Genomic DNA, 23,274 nt, shown 5'->3' with positions numbered 1-23,274 from the left:
GTCACAGAACTGGTGCGGGTGCGGGTGTGGGTGTGGGTGAGACGGTGGGTAAAGCAAACTTCTTTTCTACCTTTCACAAGTTATATCAAACACTGGTCATGTGGAAAGGTGTCAAACTACACCCTCATGTAATGACTTCAGTTTGCTGGTGAGTCGAGACAATTTTCTCCATCATTTTCCTCCTCACTTGCAAGATAGAATTAAATTCCACTAAGGTAGGCAAAACTTTCAAATGCCCCAAAGTTTGTTTCTACTTGCGTTCTCTATTTTATATGGTTTAAAACACATGGGTTTCAAATACTTGTACTTCATGTGGTCAACACGGCCAATCGAGTTCATTAACATAGTATTGAACATGTTTATGTTGGAGCAGGTGTAGGCAGCTGGAGTGACGAGTTGAATGTAAATTATTTAAGAACTGGTGAATAACGCAGCTGATTCTGTTCAGTCTAATGAGCAGAGCTGGGCGCATGATGCCTTTTTGCCTGTCAGTGCCCCGCCCTCCTGCCGCGACCTGGGTACTCTTACGATCTCAACCCTACGGCCTTATTCATAAAAATTGTGTGGGTCGGTCGTTCGGTTGGTCGAACGGTCAGTCGTCCATCCATCCATCTATCTATACATCTATCTATCTGCCCACTCGTCCTAAATTATTTAATTAATACACTTAATAATAAATAATCATTGATTCTGGTCGCATGTGATGATCAGTGTTGTGGTGTTTCTTGGGCCTCAGAGGATTTCAAATTGGGCCACAGTCCTCTTTTAAAGTTTGTGAATGGCTGCATTCCTAAAGTTTAACTTGTAACATGTCAGAAAATGGGAAAAATGTTGATTTGTTTGTCCAGTCTTTATACTATCTAATGTGATAAGTATTATATATCCATCCATCCATTATCTGTACCGCTTCTCCTCACAAGGAGTCGCGGGGGTGCTGGAGCCTATCCCAGCTATCTTCGGGCAGTAGGCGGGGTACACCTGAACTGGGTGAAATATTATATATTTAATATGATGTTAATTATTAAAAAACAAATATCTGTATTTGGTTTCATGGAAGACTAAGGAAATCAGAACATATTCTCATTGAAGTGAAAATGAGAGGATATGGACTAAAAAAGTTATAAACCTTTTCTTCCTTTCCATTTTTTGTGCAATTTGATTGGAAACAACAATATTTTCTTAATGATTTTTATTTATTTATTACTTACCTTTACTGGAGACCTCAAAACCTGGTGTCCTACAAGGAAAGTTTTTTTTTTTTTAGTTATCATTAATAGCCTTGCAAATGCTAGTTTCTTTTCCAGAATGTACTTGTCGCTAATTACAAGCCTAAAAAAAAATATATATATATATATATATATGTTAAAAATGAAATCTTACTACTGTGGTCACTGATGGTGTCGGGTTGCATCCGCCTGATTTGTGTGTGGACAGCGTGGGATCGTGTCCCACTTGGTGACGGTGTCTATGTTTGCCTTGTGACTGTCTGACGACCTGTTCAGGGTGTAGTGCGCCTTTTGCCAGTAGTCAGCTGAGAAAGGCTCCAGCATCCCCACACAGGATAAGCGGTGTGGATAATGACATGATGAATCTTACTACTGTATATCCCTGTTCAGGCCATTGTCCACACTCTGCCTCTGGAGTAGAGGAAGATGTTTTTAAAGTATTTATTTCAGCACAGTAATTACAGATCAACATACTGTATGCATTTGCTGGTGTGTTTTATGTATGGCTGTCATGTGTGTGTTTCTCACGTCATGTCTGGATGTTTGCAAAGGTTTTTTTTTTCTTCCAACCGCAGCTGCTGAAAAGCCAACAATTAGGCTCATCAATCAGTCGGGCTAAAATGACAAAATTACGCTGTTGAAAACTACATTTTCAGTCATTATTGTTGGGAAAATACCCTGAGACTCATGTACTCCGTATATACTGTACAAAAAAACCCCAGTTGATTTGTGAGTCACCATTCACCTGACATTTTTTTTTAGCAGTACAACATTAAAACTACCGATTTATACTATTTGCCAAAGAAACCCAAAAACAAAACGAAAAAAAACCTACACCTATTTGTGCTTATTATTATTATTGATGGGAATTGATAACATTTCTTATAAATTCTCTTTTCAATACTTTTGGGAGAAATTGGGAGAAAAGGAGTCTAAAAAGATTAGCATCCCCTTTTTTATTTCTAAATTGTACAGTGGAACCTCGGTTTTCGAACGACTCACAGTTCGAACAAATCGGAGTTCGAACAAAAAATTAGAGAAATTCTTGCTTCGTAGTTCGAACAAAAATCGGAGTTGGAACGCCGGTACGACGCGTGAGTGCGTACGCGAGGGTGGGATGCTGAGCGGCGTACGGGTGTAGATCGCTCTCTTCGTGACCAACTGTTGTCGCGTGCGGACGTGCTGCGTTTTGCTCTCGCGTTTTATTTAGGTGTACGAAGTGTCTAAGCCCCTAATCTGTCATGACCCGTGTCGGTCATGTCAGGTCTTTTGTTTGTTTTTGTCACGTCCCGTTTCAGTCATGCCATGTCTTTGTTTTGTTGTCCCAGCTGAGTGGGGGCGTTTCCTCCAGCGCTCGTTCCCTTCCCGTGTCATCAAGGCTGGAGAGACGCGCCCACCAGCCACACACCGGTTCCTCATCAGTCACGCAGCTGTGTCACATTGACTGTTAATTACCCGGACTACTTAAGCGCTCAGGACCGACGGCTTGTTGTCGGAACATTGCTTCTTTTGCTTGAATGTCACGGCCGCTCCCTGATCTCGTTCTCGCTCATAGAGATTTGTCACTGTCCCTGTTTCCTCGTCAGTTTTGTTCAGCCTAGTCGCGTTTAGTTCCTCTTTCGTTAATTTGCACTTTGTCACGTTTGTTTGTTTCCCCCAGCACCTGGTTTGCCCTCTTAAGTTCACTCATTAAATTCCTCTTAAGTTACCCTTGCCTGGCTTCACTGCATTTTGGGTCCTCCTCCTTCACCTCGCTAAGAGCGCCCCCTGACATAATCATGCCTCCAAAGAAAGTCAGTGCAGCAGCAAAGGAATGATTTCGGTGTTCGAACAAATCGCTTTTCGAACAGGGTTCTGGAACGGATTATGGTCGAGAACCGAGGTTCCACTGTATCTGTAAACAAGATATAATTTCAAATGTAGCCTGTTCTTCGTAGGTCCACATCTCACACAACTGCTTGATAGGGTGCTGATAGTGTTTGTTCATTGATGCCAGCAATTTATAAAAGCAGTCCAAACCAATTAATCATATTCTATTAGATGGAAAAAAGTATATAATTGACATGTGTATCCACTGAAGCGACATTTTTGTTTGGTGCTGTGACATGAGATTTTTGGATCAATAGAGGTTGGGAATCACTGAGACAGATGGGTTGATTTGTCCATGAAAACAACACCTCACATAGATAGAAAGTATATAGCTAGATAGTGTAGGAATGTGACAACTGACTTGCTTCCCAATTTTTCATGAGGTGATTTTAGTGTGATCACGTCACACACGTGTTTTGCACTCCTTTCAGAAAAATTAGCCCTACCTTGTTAAGAATGTGTTTCCATTTTTAAATATGATGGAAAATGCACTCTCCTCTTTCACCTCATTTTCAAAATCATGATTTTTATGCAGTATTTCGTGGTTTATGGCACGCACGATGGGATAAATTATCTTTGACCGCCTAAAAAGTATAGAAAGCTTAATATATACAGAAGAAAAATCTACACTAAGGTAAAATTTGTGTTGCATAATCTTGAATGGAGGGAGATGCAGGGGACCACACAACAGGATAAGCTAGCCGTCTGTTGCCAGCATGGTGTGGGAATTTCCGGTAGCCAAAAAAACAACAGGCAGACGGGGGTCCCACTGCAGAAATGGTTTTTATGGCACATTCCCTAGGCTTATCTCAATTGAAAATGCTTCTCTTTGCTCTTACTTGTGCCTAAACAGCCGCACACCGCTTTGCACAGACACTCAGTTACAGGGCATTCCATCATAAAAATGAAGATAGTGTAGTTATCGACATTTTTGCATGCTTTTTGAAGCCTTTAAAATGTCAGAACGTCCTTCATTCTTAACTCATTGATGGCTAAAGAGATCAAAGATCCATTTTTTTTAATTGGCTGGTAGTGAATGAGTTAACATACTGACAAAATTTAAACACATTTTTGTTCCTTTATTCCAGGTATTTCCCATGACATTGGTCTTGATCCTACGAAGTAAAGTAGATTAGCTTGCTAATGAAGTTGTTGGGAAAGGGAGGACAAAAGGTTAGAAGGGCAACATTTGTTGCTGTATCTCAAAGGGATCATCCTGCCAGGATGGTGCATTATTCAGTAAGTTCGACTTATGTATCGTTTTTACAAGAAAATCTTATCTTGTATTTTTCGATTTTATCAATTAGTTTTGGAGAAAACAAGACAAAACTAAGAAATTAAAAAAAAAAAAAAACTCCTGATAATGAGCGTTAAGGCCACGCCTTTGTCTCCTCCCTCCATGTCGGGTGGCGGCGGCAGTTCGGGCGCCTCTGAGGCAGAGACGGGTGGCGACCGCAGCACGTGCGCCGCCGAGGCAGAGACGGGTGGCAACCGCAGGACGTGCACTGCCGTAAAAGGGACTTGAAGCGGCCCCAGGAGCTGACCACCTAGCAGGACAGCCACATGGCTTTTTTGCTGATTAGGCCTTTTGACATTTGATCAGGCTACACCGAGGACGCATCAACCCGCCAGAGTGCCGGGTGTTCAACTACCGTCTCTCCTGTGCTCCATTAATGGGAGAGAATGCTTTTGGGATTCTGCTGCCCACTGGTGGATGTACAGGCATGCGATGGATGTGCGTGTGGAAATTGCTGACAAGTGTATGTAGGCTTTTCTCCTCAACTTCCGGCGGAAAACTTCCCAGGCATTTGCGGGAAGCATCCAGTCTGAACAAGTGGACACACCGCTAGTTCCGAGAAGAGTTGCTTCCAGCAACCCAACCAGAGACGCTATGAGGATCAAAGAGGCCTTGACGTCTTTCTTCTTGGCGGAAGCAACAGTCCCGTGGCAAGAATCTGTGTAGTCCATAGTAGTACACACCCAAAAAGGCTCTTTTACGAGCCACCCACCCATGCTATGGAGCAAAATTATTTTATCAGCTCCCGAATTATTGTATACATGAGAGACCTCAGCGGTTGTGGGTTCGATCCCGACTCCGGCCTTCCTATGTGAAGTTTGCATGTTCTCCCCGTGACTGCGGGGGTTTCCTCTGGGTACTCCGGTTTCCTCCCACATTCCAAAGACATGCATGGCAGGTCGGTTGAACACTCTAAATTACCCCAAGGTACGAGTGTGAGCGCGGATGTTTCTATGTCTCTGTGTGCCCTGCGATTGGCTGGCAACCAGTTCAGGGTGTCCCCCGCCTACTGCCCGAAGATAGCTGGGATAGGCTGCTGCACCCCCGTGACCCGAGTGAGGACAAGTGGTACAGATAATGGATGTTTGTATACAATGTAAATATAAGCAATATTCTAATGAACAGTTTGTCTGCATTTATATTTTCTCCAGAATACAGTGAACTGTTCTTCATGTAAGAAAATAAAGAAGATTAATTTTACAGCAGGTGTAAGTACAATATTTGAGCTAACATTAATCCCAGAGGTGCAAACCCGGAGCTAAAGTCTGATTGCTGCCCTGAAAAGATTGTCACCCATCCATACTTTACTGAAACACCTCGGTGACTGTTTTTATGACGAATAATATTTTATGAAACTGAAATTCTGTCTTTTTGGTCAGGTAGCAAGTAACGAATCATGTTTCTCATGAAGAGCTCATCCTCATCCTTGCAAGGGGCTGCTGAGTGTGGAGGTAGTGCTGGAGGAGACTTGACCATGTTCTCCTCAATCTCTATGTCCTTCCCACCTGCACACCATTGGCACAAGCAGTAGCGCCAGCCTTCTGTTCCCCGAGACTCTCCGTATCTGATGTTCATCTGTAAATAAGAAAAAATAGAAAGAGTGTGTGGTAATAAAGTGTGTGTGTGCACAGTGACAAAGCTCCCCGCTCATTTAATGAGGATGACAGTGATGGTCCTGCTAACTCGGGAAACTCCATTTTGGTACCGGCACCGCTAGACTAGCAGTCCCGTTCTTCCTCGACCCCTGTATATTGGTGTATATTCCCACTTGTCTCTCTCGGGGACACATAGGGATCAAGAAAAGAGTGAACTGCAGAGTACGTCCATGTTTTCGCAGGTACAGCAGCTGTTCCACGACGTTTTGTTGGACTCCCTTATATTTTCTTGTCACCAGACCTATACATTTAGTCTTGTATCGTTCAACTGCTGTTAAAAAAAAAAAAAAAAAAAGCAAAGGTCATTGTAAAAAAAAGTAAAAACATACCAGGTACGCCAAGCGCTTCACTCACGGTTCTCCAAGCCGGATCTAGTTTTCATAGTGACTGGGACTCCCCCTTCCCACAGGAGACGGAAGAGACATGGATCACATAGCAATTGTTTTTAGACAACCAGTCTCTAGATACCATGGACCTTTTGGATTAAGGATCTTTTATTATCCAATTGGTGCTAAAGCCTATTTTAGGATAACGGATGCAGAAGCCACCATCCACGTGGGCTTTGTCATAGGAAAGGGTAAATTGGCTCACCTCCCTGAACACACAGTGCCAGGAATTGAGCTCTTTGCAGCCGTCCTTGCAGTTGTACTTGTTGAGGTCATCTCAGAGATTAACATGCAGAAGGACAACACTACCTTTTACAGCGACAGAAAGGTAGTATTAGATCACGCCAAGAATGAAACTAGAAAATTCTAAGTATAATGCAGCAACCAAGTCCTGTGTATAAGGAGGTCCTCTTGCTCCAAGCAGTGACGGTGACAGGCGTGCTGCCCCAGCGCCCTAAGGTCTATGTGTGTGCGTGTGTGCGCACATGTTTTGGGAACCTTGCAGATCCAATTTGCTCAATCACTGCTCCAATTTTTTAAGATGCCAGACACGCCAATACATCGCCATATTGTCGACTCGCTACATGAACTTTGTAGCCCCATCTAGCCTTTTTGATCTTCGAGTGACCAATCGTGTATTCAAGTAAATTTTTCCACAACCTCACATCACCTTCCAACTTGACTCCTTGTACCATGCACAGCCAGCCGACAAGCTACCTGCCAGCCTGCCATAATCTGCTTTAGCTACACACCAGAGACCCGCTTACCACCGAACCCCAACCTATCAACATTTCACTGGACACTCAAATAAACCTTCAGACTACAATCCTTCATTCTCTGTTTCTGCATTTGAGTCCCCTCTACACTCCCTGAGAGGCAGTGTGTTTCTGTGGAACAGAATACTGTAGATATTGCCATTGGTTCAGTTACTACCTTCAGATATCAGTGGCAGTGTGGGCCCTATGTTTCTGAAGTAGTCCCTGAAGTTTTAGCCTGAAGAAGACACCTTCAAATGGTGAACCCCTCATTAGACCCAGATATTTATCCCTGGTGTCTGCAAAGAGCATAGCAATGTTGAGGACGCCGGCCTTCGAGGACTGGAGTTTGACTCCCCTGACCTAAGGGCTTAGCTTGAGAATCTCACCTGACCAAACCCAGAAAATAGTTCAGCCCCCTGAGATGTATAAATTCAGGGGTATTTTTCTGCTTAATTCATATTCCACAAATCCAATATTAATCAGAACACTGAGTTTAGAACAGCGGGGACACAAAGAACATTTTATTGTATTTTTTTTTTTTAACTTTAACCCTTTAAAAAGGAATTTTGTTGTTTTAATGACCATAAAAGTATGTGTGGAGGTGACCAGAGCGCAGATATTTGAAAAGCAGGGTGGACGTTTTCCTTCAACCTCACCCTCAACTACACTCATGGTCCTAGTGGCGGCTTTCCTGGATAGTAGACACATAATTAAAACTATTTTAGCTTAATTCTGGAAGTCAGCAAATTATTGCTTTTTGACCACTACGGTGCACTGGTGTACGGTGCACCTAGCTCCTCTTTCCCTTTCAACCAAACTAACCAAAAACCCATTTTTGTGGACAGGCCACATCTTAGTTATGATTTTCCTCAGAGGGCCATTAAGACTATGAACCTGAAAATGTTTGATCATCTTACGTTATCACATACAACAAATTGATGGAAAGCCATTGTTGAAATCAGAAGCCAGTATGTAATTGTTCAACAATTTTTCTATTCATTTTAAAGGGACAATAAATGGCAATAATATTAATTATAATATATATTATTATAATATTTTAATGGTGTTAAAAGTGAAGAAAATGTGCTAGAAACAAGAAGTTCACGTGCATGATTTGCCCTTCGAGGGCCACATAAAATAAGGTCGCTGGCCAGACCTGCCTTAACTTTGACACCTGCGGTCTAGAGATTGGAGAAATTGCAGAGGAGGTTGGAGTGGCATCAGCGATTGCGGGCGTAGCAATCGTGGCTAGCTGGGAACAGGAAGCCAATATCAAAACGTTTTATAAAAATTGCTTATGCTCTTTTCTAACTGAATTATTTGTGGATCCTATGAGCTACAAAACATCCATATAAAATCCATAAAATGTCTTGAAGGATTGTATTACGATTACTGGCATTATTTAAAACACTTAGGAGACAGAATGTCGGTTATTTAATTTAGCAGGTTCATATCTACTGAATGTGTTAAACATTGATTAAACAAGACGCATTTATCAAACGTAACTAGAAGCACCGGTCACAAGAATGACTGGGATTGTAGTCCTGATGTTTACTGATTTATTATATTATTCTCATATGCTAAATTTATAGTACTTAGTTTAAATGTGTTAACTTTATAGAAATTCTCAGTAGTGAGACAAACTTGTACACATAGCATTTCCATGACCTGCACTCACATTCACAGCACTTCATGGACAAATGCGACAAAGCAGATTCTCCACACTGGCTGGAGAGATGGAAACACAACAAATTGGGCACTGGAGGGATCCAAATGACGCTATCGCAAAAACACATTCCAAAAGACAAAACAATTTGAGATCGGAGCACACACACATACTTACGCACAAACACACGCACTTGCACACCGACAAGATTACAGAAGAATGCCAGACGAGAGACGGAGACACTGCCCGCAGGAGAAGGCCAGCCTTGGCGTACCAGACCTGGGGACCAGGCGGGAATCAACCATCCAGACGATGACTAACCTGGAGAGGACCTTCCCTTGGACGTGGACCCGTGCCGTGGGAGGGAGCGAAGACGACCGATTCAACCTACATTCCCCTTGATGCGGTCCTCAGTTAAACTTACTTTTAATTTTATATTTTCATTTTACTTTTATTCATGGGGATGACACTGTTGTGAAAACAAAAACAAATAAGGGAATGGACAGAGAGACTTACCCTGCCCAACATTTTTCAAAATTGTAGGGCTGAGTCATTCATCAGGCACACAAAACCACAGATCCTGAACAATATCCATTTTTTGTTGTCATTGTTTTTGTTGTTTGGACTCAACATACATCGTCAAGTGGGTGGTCCAAGTGGACATGGTTCAAATACTGCAGCTGTAATGAAGTGACTTCTAACCACTGAAGCTGAGAAAACATCATCAGTTAGATTTATTTTCACGAAATGTTGGGCAGTAAATTAAATTGATTACTACAATACACCAAAAAAGATGCCACCATCAGTAGTGAAACACGTATGGACAATATAAATTAGTAGTAAGATGGGCAATGAACACAAGCCCATGTGGTTCCCATTGACGGCAACTACTGGTGAAACACTATGGGCAGATATTTGTGCCACTAGAAACTGAATATTTGAATTGAAAACTGAATATTTGAATTAAAAACTGAATACAGTGAACCCCCGGTTATCGCGGTTAATGGGGACCGAGACCACCCGCGAAATCTGAAAATCAACGAAGTAGCGTCACACCTTCAAAAAAAAAAAAAAAAAAACACAGTGTATATATATACTTCGCACCTGTATATATATATATATATATATATATATATATATATATATATATATATATATATATACTGATAGAGAGAGAGAGAGTGAAATTCATGTTATAACAAAAAAACAAATTATTATTAAAACTTATTATTTTTTTATTCCCCAGCCATTATTTTTGTATTTATTCAATTACTTCTTTTTGTATTTATTTAATTACAGTGAACCCCCGGTTATCGCGGTTAATGGGGACCGAGACCACCCGCGAAAACTGAAAATCCGCGAAGTAGCGTCACACCTTAAAAAAAACAAAAAAAAACCACCGTATATATATATACTTCGCACCTATATATATATATATAAATATATATAGGTGCGAAGTAGCGGCACACTTTCAAAAATGCTTAAAAAAAAATATATATATATATATGGGTAGAGAGAGAGAGAGAGTGAAATTCATGTTATAACAAAAAAAAACCAAATTATTATTAAAACTTGTGTATTTATTCCCCAGCCATTATTTTTGTATTTAGTCAATTACTTCTTTTTGTATTTAAATATTACTTCGACTTTTACCTGCTGGTACGCCGTCCGGTGTGCCCTGTGAATGTTATGATCCTCCAGCAGAGCTGGAGGGTTGAACAGGACTCTCCAAACGCAGACACGGGAAAAAAGGTGATGATACAAAGATAGTGTAGCGACTTTGTAAATGGTTCAAGGGTTCTGTGTTTTCCTCTTTTCTGTGGAGGCTGTGAAGGCAGCAGGGGAGTGAACGTTATGTTGTTGTCGTTGTGTTGCTCTCGCTCTCTGATCGGCGTGGTTGCGGCCAACAGCAGCCGTTTTTGGCTTAATAATAAAAGCGTTCGCTGAAGGACAAATTGGCCGGATTTATTATACAACGTTACAATATTTATTATAATCACAATATAGTCAGTGTAATCAGCGCGTCTCGCAGCAGCTGACGGCATGGCGCGAGACAATCGCTGGAGGAACGCCCACACATCTGAAAAAAACAAAAACACACGCGGCATGACAGGCACGGATCATGACAGTGAAATGAAAGGTGGCATTCTTCATTTATTTATTTATTCATTCATAACTGACAGCCTCGCGCTCCGCCGGTGCCCGGAGAAGGTGCTCCTCTTCGGCTTACTGTGACGCGAGCATGCCCTCCTCCTCGGCAGCTCCCATTCGGTTAAACTTAGGGGCCATTTGGCACCGCCCGTGCCCGGGGAAGGTGCTCATCTACGGTTTAACTGCCACGCACGCCGGCCGGAGCTCTGATACGGTCCGAACCGCGCGAAGTCGCCACCAATCGTGTCCGGGGGAACCTGCTCTGCTTCGTCCACTCTCCTCTTCGGCGCACGCCGGCCGTCTAACCGCTTCAGCGCCCCCTTGTGCCGCTCGGCGAAACTACAATGCCCCAGAATATTTTTTAGACCCGCAAAGCACTGAACCCGCGAAAGGTGAACCGCAAAGTAGCGGGGTTTCACTGTACTTCGACTTTCACCTGCTGGTACGCCGTCCGGTGTGCCCTGTGAATGTTATGATCCTCCAGCAGAACTGGAGGATTGAACAGGACTCTCCAAACGCAGACACGGGGAAAAAAGGTGGTGACACAAAGATAGTGTAGCGACTTTGTAAAGAGTTCAAGGGTTCTGTGTTTTCCTCTTTTCTGTGGAGGCTGTGAAGGCAGCAGGGGAGTGAACGTCATGTTGTTGTCGTTGTGTTGCTCTCTCTCTGATCGGCGTGGTTGCGGCCAACAGCAGCCGTTTTTGGCTTAATAATAAAAGCGTTCGCTGATGGACAAATTGGCCTGATTTATTATACAACGTTACAATATTTATTATAATCACAATATAGTCAGTGTAATCAGCGCGTCTCGCAGCAGCTGATGGCATGGCGCGAGACGATCGCTGGAGGAACGCCCACACAGCTGAAAAAACAAAAACACACGCGGCATGACAGGCACGGATCATGACAGTGAAATGAAAGGTGGCATTCTTCATTTATTTATTTATTCATTCATAACTGACAGCCTCGCTCTCCGCCGTTGCCCGGGCGGAAGGTGCTACTATTCGGCTTAACTACCACGCACGCCGGCCGGTCTCCTTCGGAGCTCACGCACGGTGTCCGATCGTGTCCGTCGCCACCAATCGTGTCCGGGGGAACCTGCTCTTCTTCGGCCACTCTCTTCTTCGTCCACTCTCCTCTTCGGCGCACGCCGGCCGTCTAACCGCTTCAGGCCCCCTTGTGCCGCTCGGCGAAACTACAATGCTCCCGAATATTTTTTAGACCCGCGAAGCACTGAACCCGCGAAAGGTGAACCGCGAAGTAGCGGGGGTTCACTGTATTTGAATTAAAAACTGAATATTTGAATTGAAAACTGAATCATTGAATTACAAACTGAATTATTGAGTAACAACAATTGTATATTTATTGTTTTAATGAAAACTGAATTATTGAATTACATGAATTGTAAATGGAAAATTTTTATTAAAATTAAACAATAAATATACAATTGTTGTTATTCAATAATTCAGTTTGTAATTCAATAATTCAGTTTTCAATTCAAATACTCAGTTTTCAATTCAAATATTCAGTTTTTAATTCAAATATTCAGTTTTCAGTTCAAATATTCAGTTTCTAGTGGCACAAATATCTGCCCATAAAACACCTCCGCCTTTTGATCATGCATGACAATAGTCACTTTGTCAGCCATACTTTCCCTATGGCCCCTCCTCATGCATGAATGTAGGGGAAAAAAGCATATTCACCCACATATACAGACTGGAGAGACTGATTGCTCACAGGTCAGCGCCAGGGCCAGAGCTCATATGATGCAACAATTCTGGGAAAATTCTGTCCCCACTTAACCCCCACCACTACTCCCTTTAATTTCTTTGTTTAGTTTCCCAGATTTACCTGAAGTGGCACTATGATAAATGTTTTTCCAGAAAGTTGCCTTGGACAGGAGACAAGTGGGATGATAAGACATTTATTTGGTCAACGCACTGGGATGGCCAGGGCTTGGGGAAGCAATAGCACTGTCACAATCTTTGTAGGCTCAGTTAATGGGGCACTCACCCCTCTATCAGACTCGTTCTCCACCCCTCACTAATATTACAAAAACGGGACTCAAAGAGGGGGTTGCGTTGGGGATTGGGCAGGACCTGGCTAAACTATGACTTCAATAATTTCTATAGCACAACAAGCTATCCTAAATCATCTAAAATAATTCTATACTAACAAATCATCAGTGATAGGCACTTTACCCTATTTTGCAGGTCCATCCTGCGTCCCCGGTCAGCGACCTGGGCACCCTTCCGTCCTTACACTTTCATCTTTATTTAAAAAAAGAATCGTCCCTGTCCGTCTTTGTCCCCCTCTTAAAGTGCTTCTGTCCTTACCTTTCAGCAGCAGCTGATGTCACTATGAGATAAACGTGTCGTCCGATAAACAGTGGGGGTAACTTGTTACAAAAGTAACGTGGTAAAGTAATTAATTACATTTTGGCAGTAACCAAGTAATATAATGAGTTCCACAAATTTTTTTTTGTAATTATTACAGTTACAGAGTCTGGTAACGCATTACACATTTCGGGACCTTAAGACAAATGAAAGGAAGAGCAGCGTACTTCCTCACTTACTGGGTAAGCTTCAAAGTGAAGCGATCGTCACAACGAGCGTTCCTTGAGTCCCTGCCAACACTTGCTTACACGATGATCAGCCTAATAAATGGCTGAGAAGTTATTGTTTGTGACCATGATCACAGACAGGGTTTCATAAAATGAAATACAATACATATACTCAATATATACAAGCAGAAATAAACCAAAATAAAAAGCAGTGAATACATTGCAAAGAATTGAGTCATTATGCTTTTTATGTGATTTTAAGAAATTTTGTGCCATCAATTGCAATAAGTAAAACAGTGGTCATTTAGATTGGCTGTTCACAATCAAAATGCAAATCGCCTGCCTTGAAGCAGAAGACGTGCAGTGGCCAATCAGGTCAACCTACGGTACCTCCAATCAGACAAACTAAAATATGCAACATTAAATTAGTTTCTGATGTACTCGTTTATTATTTTCATATTTTTGTAAATTCACCTCCAACCTTTGTCTCCATGTAGTAAAGTGTATTATAACTGACTGAACTTTGATTTTTTTTTTCTTTGAACTTTACTAAACTTTGCTTAGTCCACCCTTTTTCACAAACTTTATGTCCTCCGGCCGACATCCAAAACATGGGCGGACCTGTCCCTTCGCCAGAATGCCAATCTCTGCAAATCACTAATCTGAAAATCAATATAAAAATGTTCGCAAACATACACAAAAAATTAAAAAATAATGACTACATAGAATACATAGACAGCATTAGTAGACAGACCTTTTGTACAATTTATCAGGGGAAAAAATTTATATTTGGGGGTGAGTATCCTTTTAAGCCCCTCCAGAATTTATTGATATTGTAAAATTAGTAAGTCATTTTCTTAGCCTCCCATGTATCAGTCAAGCCCCCATTTGCCACGGGAGAGAAAATAGTCCTGGAGCCGTGACTGCCAACACAGCAAGACAAAAGATTATGAGGAAAAATGCGATGTCCATTCTATAACATCTCTTAAATTAATAATAACAATTTCAACCATTATCTGTACCGCTTCTCCTCACAAGGGTCGCGAGGGGTGTTGAAGCCTATCCCAGCTATCTTCGGGCAGTAGGCGGGGTACATCCTGAAATGGTTGCCAGTGAATCGCAGGGCACACATAGAAAAACAACCATCCGCACTCACACTCATACCTAGGGCCAATTTAGAGTGTCCAATCAAGCGCGCCATGCATGTTTTTGGAATGTGGGAGGAAACCGGAGTACCCGGAGAAAACACACGCATGCACGGGGAGAACATGCAAACTCCTCACAAGAGGGCCGAAGACGTAATCTAACCCACAACCTCTGTACTTCGAGGCCATCGTCCGTGACGCCCCTAGACAGAATTATTTAATGAATTTCATTTGAATTTGCGAATATCGTCAGGACAAATACTGAATGTATGCTAAGGGAACTCCAAATGTGTATGCATGTTTGCATAAACTCATTGTGATTCCTTCCTGCTTCTACTGTTTGTGTGCATTTTTGTGTGTTTCTTCTGCATTGTGATTGCAGGCCAAACCCATGGTCAAATTATTGGAATATTTGACCTATTTTGCAGTCCAAACCAGCATACATCCAAGCCATGAAAGCGTCAAGGGACCAAAATGACTCAGTTTTTCCCTTTTGCTAAAGTTTCAAGAGGCACATGTTTTCAGTTTTTGGCAGCATTGAAAACGGTTTGGACATCAGTACATAATGCATTACCACTTCGAAAAGCTTCTTGGCACACAATCTGTGATAAGTGTGTCCTTTTGAGAAGCCGATCTCTTGGATCCATTTGGAAAACAATTTAGTTACATTTACAAGGCTACTGATGTCCTGTTTTGCAACCGTAAGTCCCCTATTTTGACTATAAAACACAACACATGTGCTGTGCTGGAATCATATGGGCAATGAAGTGTGAGGCAATGTATTTGAGCAAATGAGAACCAGGTCGATGACACATTCTGCTCTACCTCGTCTGCTTTAAAACCTTGATTTTTCGCTTTGTCATTTATTTAGTTTCGAGCAAACACAACTAAATATGGTCTAGTGTTTTCCATCTCACAGACTGACCTGGAGTGCACAATACACTGCTGGATGATTGCATGTGATGGAGGTTTGGTAAACAGGAGGAATGTCGCACTTGCACATTTATCTCAGCTAATGAGAAACACATGACTGCGATAGCTAAGGTTTTTTTTTTGCTTTGTTTTTTTTAAAAACAGTCAAGCTGTGAGAAACTTGTTTTATTTGATTAAAATCATGCCATAGTTTAATTTGCTTTACAATAATGTGATCTCATCACAGCAGCTAAGCTAAAAAATACAATCACAATAATATGAAATAAGTTGTGGTTCAACTCAGAGTCATGGAGAACTCGCCTGGCCTCCGTTTGTCATTGCGGCCTTGCAGCTTGGAGCTGGGTGTGCTCTGATCTGCCCCCACATTTACATTCCACAGTCTGCACAAAAGCTCACGCACACTGGGTCAGTGGAACAATACAGTATGTTTGTCCCGGTGTCAGTTTCATTTTTTTATTTTAGTAAGTATTTCTGAAATACAAAACAGTAAAACAAATACAAACTTTCAGAACAAAAACAACAAAACAAAGACGAACAGTATCCTTTTATTATATGAAGCCACACTGAGAGTCTCTTACCCTGAAGCATGTGGAGCGTGTTGGTAAAACGTTATTGTTACCCATGCAAGTGTAACACCTCTAGAGTGATTACAGTTAATTATAGACCAGTACTAGGTTCGACTATTAAGATATAGATATAGATAATATTAACAACCAAATAAAGGACCACAGACAATAGAATAAGTTTGAACTGCCGGCGTAATTTAGTAAATAACAGTTGTCGACATAGAAATGACATACAATTACACACAATTGACATACAATTTACACACAGTTGACCCAAAGGAGAAAATGGTTTCCCCTTTCTTTCAAGTGAATTTTTCTTTATCAATATCCTTTTCTGTTCAACTATTATTTAGTTTGGAAAATATAAATTCAACCCGGGTTGTTGTTTAATAAAGTCTAATTTTATGTTCAAATCTTACCTAATCTATACTCAATTACCTTACCTCACTTTGTTGAATAAAGTTCAGTAAGAAGTAAGTATTTTGTTTGAGCAGTTAAGTCTAACTTCAATTTTCAACCATTTCACTGGATGTGGTTCACACAGTCAACATTTCAATAATACCGTTACAGCATTATCAGGCATGGTTTACAAAAATAAATGTGACACAATGTACAAAACTCAAAAACAATTCAGCAAAAGACTGAATCGATCCCAATGTCCAAGTGTCTTGTTTGAATATTTGTGTTCCTCTAGTTGACCTGAATAGTCAATCCTGTGTTCCGGGAATCCACTGCAGTGTAGCAGAGTAGAAAACGGATTAATCCTACCAGGTTGATGAATCAACACAACGTCCAGTAACTGCTCTCCGCTCCTGCGTGAGAAACAGCTCAAGGGGCTCGTGGGTGGCTCGCCATCTTGTGTCTCGTTCAAGAGTTCAGCTCCGTCATTTAGCTCAGAAGTTTCTGAACCAAACTTTAATGGCCTATCATAACAACAAAATAATACTTATACAAAACCTAAATATTACATCAGGTGGCAGCAAATGCAAATTAAACTCGTTTTTTCGTCGAATGAAATCGATGCTCACACAACGACGCAGTTTAAATAATGGAGGTGGCCGGTGAAGAATGGAAAACATTGCAGGGAAACTACAACTAGCATTCAATTAAGCATCAATTCACCTTTTACAGCCATTACTTAAAATAAAACAATATACATTTACATTGAAAGGTTTCTTTTCTTTTTTCCCATTTGACCAATACAACTGTAAAATGTTCATTGCATGAAATAAAATACAATTAAAGTCTGAAACTCACCAAGACCCGTTCAGTAATTAGTGCATCACCAATTGAAGGACAGGTTGGAAAACTCAAAAACGACTCCTTCAACATACAAAAATAACATTGAATAGCTCGGTCTCTCTTTCGTTTAACCGTAGTTCTCCTTCAGCTTCTTTATCAAGTATGAGAAGAATAAAATAAAGTGCGCATTTCTAGTCACGTGACTAACGGCATTATGTCGCTACGTGCCTTTCAAAATAAAAGCATTCACTTAGCGCGGAATCATTTTGAAGAATTACAAAAACACTAATTAAACAATGAATTTACCAGTTTTTAACCTTTTAATATATTTCTAAGTCATGTTGATCATTTTTTTCCGCATCCACAATGAATATTTTGTTAATGACTGTTTAAATAACAGGCTCTTATTTTATGAGGCTATGTTAACCAGGGTTACACAAGGAAGTAGGAAAACAAAATTGTGTACATTAGAACTTTATTTACAACAAAACACAATGAAGCATGAAGTTGGCCCCCCACGCAAAAATTGGGTGAAATTTACGGGGCTGGTTGAAGTCATCATATTTTCAAATGTTTAATATCTATCAAACTGTAGCAGCAACAAAAAAAATTGCAGCGCAAACAAGCCCAAATGGGGCACAAAGATATGGCAGAATTTCCAACTCATTTGGGTGCGAATCGGGGGCTGGGTGCCATCATTACTATAAACTAAAACAAGTAATATATACAAAACCATTGCAGCAGCAGGGGTTTTTTACCGTACAAACGTAGCACAATTGAATGTTACCATTTCAAATAGATTTGGAGAAGATTTGGCCCTGGTGAACTCAGATGACCTAACAAATGATCTCCAATAACTGCAAAACGGTAGCAGCACTAAGGAAAATGTTAATGGCAGAAAAGATAACAAACAAAACACAAACGTAACAGACTATATCCCCCAGGTTTGCTTGCGGTTCGAGGCCAACTTCACGGTCAAAACCCAGCCATTGTTTAGGCATTTGCTGACGGAAAAACAACCACGTTACAAAAAATGCACAGTCCTTTTGCTGGGGCTGGCCGTCCTCCCTTGGAGAGCGTAAGAAATGCGACGTTCACCATAATGTTCACGCCAACGTGGGTGTCGCTACAGAACAGCCACGCCGGATGGGGCACTTGCTTGTGGAACTCCAGCGCTGGAAAGCAACCCGCAATGCTCGCCCCTTCTTTTACTCTCTGTCTACCATCGTCAAAGTGTGCCGTTTCCTCAAATGAATTACGTTTTGTTGTGATCCAGCTTGTTAGAAGATCTATTTGTTTTGTTTTTTTCAGTCTCAGGAGTGGGTGGAGTCTCCAGCGCACACCTGATGGCCATCATCGTTAGTTGGCTTCTTAAGCGCTGGAGACAGAGGAGCTAGTCGCTGGAATATTGTTTCTTGTTGCCATTTCCCTGCGCGCAGGTGTTCTCGTGTTTGTCCAGTATCGCAGCAATCTTTCACCGTGAGTAATTCCTAGCTCTTGTTATTCGCTCTAGTTTTCTAACCTTGTGTAGGTTAGTTTCTGTTCTTGTACTGTTAGTGTTCCTGTGTGGCTGAGTATTTCCTTTTGTCTTATCAGTATTCGCTTTGTTTTTCTCAATTATTTAGTTGCTCCTGTTTTTGGTGGCAAGCTCCTCTTGTTCCACCCATTCCCCTTTGTTAGTTTATTCGGTGTACCACAGCTCGTTTAGTTAAGTGTATTTTTTTTTCGTGTGTATTTTTTCTTAATCACTTCGGACGTGCTCCCTTAGTTTAAATAAATCTCTACTTTGTTTGATCTCTGCCTCTGTCAGTTTTGTTGGGTCCACTTTGCTACACACACACACACCCTTAACACGTTTTGTACCCTGCCAAAATGTCCTTGTTTGCTTTTTATGCAGGGCATTGTGGGATGCGTAATGCCAATGTCCGGAGCACTATGTAAGTTTTTTTTAACTTTATTACTTGTTACGCACTGCTGTGATATGAGCAAGTATTACAGGTGCAAGAGTGCACTACCAGTGGTAATTTGGTAAAGTATAGCTATTTGTTATATCAGGGCAATACAATTAAAATGGATATTTTTATTCATAGAAGTGATTGGAAAAAGCACTTTTGTATATTGTGACCTTTTGATATGTTGACCAATTGGTTATGAATTATTTATAATGGACCGGATGAACAGGAAAGGAGGTGGGATCGCAATCTATATGGATAGGACTTTGACTTCACAACTTGAATAAATATGAAACAAATTAATGTATTAAGAATAATTTTCATACTATGTTCCTTAGTGCTGTAAATGAAATGTAGAAATATTAAATGTTGTAAAAACACTCTTTTAAGCAACAACCAATATGGTTTGAGAGAAAAAAGCTTGTATAGATAAAAAAGAAGAAGAATTCACGGTTGGGATTTTTATAGACTTGAAAAAAGATTTTGACACCATGGATTGTAATAGCCATCCGTTCACTTATCTGTTCCGCTTCTCCTCAAAGGGGTCCCGGGGGTGGTGGAGCTTGTCCCAGCTGTCTTCGGGCAGTAGGCGGGGTACACCCTGAACTGGTTTTTAGCCAATCGCAGGGCACATGTAGACGAGCAACCATCCGCGCTCACACTCATAGAGGGGCAATTTAGAGTGTCCAATCAACCTGTCACGCATGTTTTGGGAATGTGGAAGGAAACCGGAGTACCTGTATGAAACCCATGCAGGTACGGGCAGAACATGCAAACTCCAAACAGGAAGGCCGGAGCTCTGCACTGTGAGGCCATTGTGCTAACCAGTCGGCCAGCGTGCCGCCCAGATTGTAATATATTTTTGGAAAAAAAATAGAGAGATATGAGGTTTGGCATATAAATAAGTTACGGCGGTGATAGAAATCGTTATGTGCAGTTAAACAACGGAACCAAACAATTTGAAGATGACTCACGGCGATCCTCAAGGGTCTGTGCTTAATAAATGGTAATGGTAAATGGTCTTTCACTTGTGTAGCGCCTTTCCACCTATTATATATACAGTGAAACCCCGCTACTTCGCGGTTCACCTTTCGCGGGTTCAGTGCTTCGCGGGTCTAAAAAATATTCGGGGGCATTGTAGTTTCGCTGAGCGGCACGACGGGGCGCTGGAGCGGTTAGACGGCCGGCGTGCGCCGAAGAAGAGCGTGGGCGAAGAAGAGAGTGGACGGAGAAGAGCACGTTCTCCCCGGCACTATCGGGGGCGATGTTTCGCGCGGTTCGGACCGTACCAGAGCTCCGGCCGGTGTGCGTGGCAGTTAAGCCGAAGAGGAACAACTTCCGCGCAGGCACTCGCGCGGCGACATTTCGTTTCGTTCGGGACCGTGCGAGAGCTCCGGAGGAGACGGGCCGGCGTGCGTGGTAGTTAAGCCGAAGAGGAACAACTTCCGCCCGGGCACTCGCGCCGCGACATTTTGTTTTGTTCGGGACCGTGCGAGAGCTCCGGAGGAGACGGGCTGGCGTGAGTGGTAGTTAAGCCGAAGAGGAACACCTTCCGCCCGGGCATGAGGGGAGCGCGAGTCTGTCAGTTATGAATGAATAAATGAAAAATGCCACCTTTCATTTCACAGGGCACACCGGACGGCGTACCAGCAGGTCAAAGTCGAAGTAATTAAATAAGCACAAAAAGAGGTAATTGAATAAATACAAAAATAATGGCTGGGGAATAAAAAAATAATAAGTTTTAATAATATATATTTTTTTTGTTATAACATGAATTTCACTCTCTCTCTCTCTACCCGTATATATATATATAAATATATGTATTTTTTTTTTAAGCATTTTTGAAGGTGCACCACTACTTCACACCTATATATATATATATGTATATATATATATATATAGGTGCGAAGTATATATAAGTATTTTATTTATTTATTTATTTATTTTTTTGAAGGTGCGCCGCTACTTCGCGGATTTTCAGTTTTCGTGGGTGGTCTTGGTCCCCCCATTAACCGCGATAACCGGGGGTTTACTGTATACTATAAGCGAGGCCCTCCAAGTGCTTCACACTGCTGTCACATTTACCTGCTGATGACATGCCATCAGGAGCAACTCGGGGTTCAGTATCTTGCTCCCGAATTGTTCATATTATATATCAACGATAACTGTTGTTTCTTTCTCGAGAGAGCTTAAAAAATCCTATTTGCTGTTGATGTTGTGACGCATCTTAATGTATCAGTATGCAGTTGCTGTGGTCTTTTCTGCTCTGTTCTTTTAATTCATATAGGCCTGATGTCGAATTTCTTTTCAAGACAAATGCGACAGGAACAATTTCAACTAACGTTACTTCGTCTTCAGCCGTGTCAGCCGCTTCTGAATTTGAATCGCCGGCTACGAACGCATCTTCTGTTTACATTCTTGTTCAGAAGGGTGGAGTCACGTGACGACACGCGCTGTAGCCGTCTTAAAGGGGCATGAACATTGCCGTAGACGGAATAGACTTCTTTTTCTTTTAGACACTGAATTTACCGACATGGGCAAAATGATGTCGGCCATTGTAATACATTTCGGTATCTGTAAATTTTTTTGCTCCATATTCCCTCCTTCAGCCAGCTAGCAAGCACCCCAGGTGGCCTTGACTCACCGGTCAGTTGGACGTCCTAGCCACCACCACCAAATCAAATGGCAGCTGCGACACACCATCAGATGGCTCCCGGTCTCATGCTGGTGTTCGGGTGGACGGCTCTTCTATTCTGCATGTCATTCTCCAGAGCCGGGGAAACCACGAGTGTGTGTCGGAGCGCATTGTCCGCAAACCCTCGGCCCACCCGCTCCGTAGCAAGTTCAATACGCCCTGCCATGGAGCCTACTGCAAAAAAATAAAATAAATTCATAATAATGAAAAAAAATAACAATAAATAAATCCTCTTTCACGCCCTGAATCATTTGTACACATTATTATTAGAGTTAGAGTTGGCGAAACTAAATGGAAATTGATAGTTTTGCCAGGTAGCGCATGCAAGGTGAGGCATGTGTCAGGTGCATGACAGGCTGCCCTGTGTTGTCAATCAAGTGACAAATTTCTCAATGGTTGACATGAGAGAGCTATTGACAGACACCTATATCAATACCATAAAACTTGAATCGCTGTCAGTGATTGAGTTAATGCCATGCATCAACCGACACTCCTTTTGTGAGATAGTGGTCAATCACGAATGATGCAATGGACACCCATGATATAGGGCAAGAGAACAGATTCTCACTTTCAATGCCTACCTGGCTGCAGACAGCAGAGTAAAACAAAAGGTGATGATGATGATTATGCTTTGAGGTCACTATTCAATAGAGCAAACTAGAATAGTGCATAGACCTTAACCCTCAGAGTCATCTCTTCTCTCTGACAGCTGGCACTGATTTAACATGTTGGGGACACAACAGGACAACGACACTCAGACACTCATTGACCACCCCATTGCCGACCGTGTGTAATGGTGTTTTGGCCTCCAAAACATACACACAAACACCCCCCCCCCACACACACACACAAAAATATACGTAATGCATGCTTGTTCATGTGCTTCTTGGCAAATTTAACCTGGCAAAAAATCTATCATACAACAATGTTTGTGTGCGCCTCACCAGAAAAAAAAATGTTTGAAGCACAAACACATATGCTGCGCAGTCATCTTGTGCAGCAAGCCACACCCTCATATCTGGCCTGACTTGTGGCCACCTGGCCATAGCCTCAGCTCATAATCTGTGGTGGTCTCACACAGGTGCACACCTCTACACCCAAAAATAAAACCACAGCGGCACACTGTGGGAAGAAAGCGATTACTCAAGGTCATCGTATAAGCTGGTGCTT

General features: G+C 41.9%; 1 long non-coding RNA gene across 1 annotated transcript; it reads left to right on the top strand.

Moving 5' to 3' along the window:
- Positions 1-18,839: 18,839 nt before the first annotated feature.
- LOC148340950 (uncharacterized) lies at positions 18,840-22,313 on the top strand. The gene is made up of 3 exons (XR_015842629.1): positions 18,840-18,936; positions 19,355-19,394; positions 22,019-22,313. It is a non-coding gene; the product is annotated as an uncharacterized LOC148340950 (long non-coding RNA).
- The last annotated feature ends 961 nt before the right edge of the window (positions 22,314-23,274 follow it).

This window comes from Idiotropiscis lumnitzeri, chromosome 3, assembly GCF_059441095.1.
Source record: "Idiotropiscis lumnitzeri isolate Australia: NSW breed Sydney's pygmy pipehorse chromosome 3, RoL_Ilum_1.0, whole genome shotgun sequence".
Lineage (NCBI taxonomy): Eukaryota > Metazoa > Chordata > Actinopteri > Syngnathiformes > Syngnathidae > Idiotropiscis > Idiotropiscis lumnitzeri.
The sequence above is the reverse complement of the archived record's forward strand: the minus strand, read 5'-3'. Positions and strand labels throughout refer to the sequence as shown.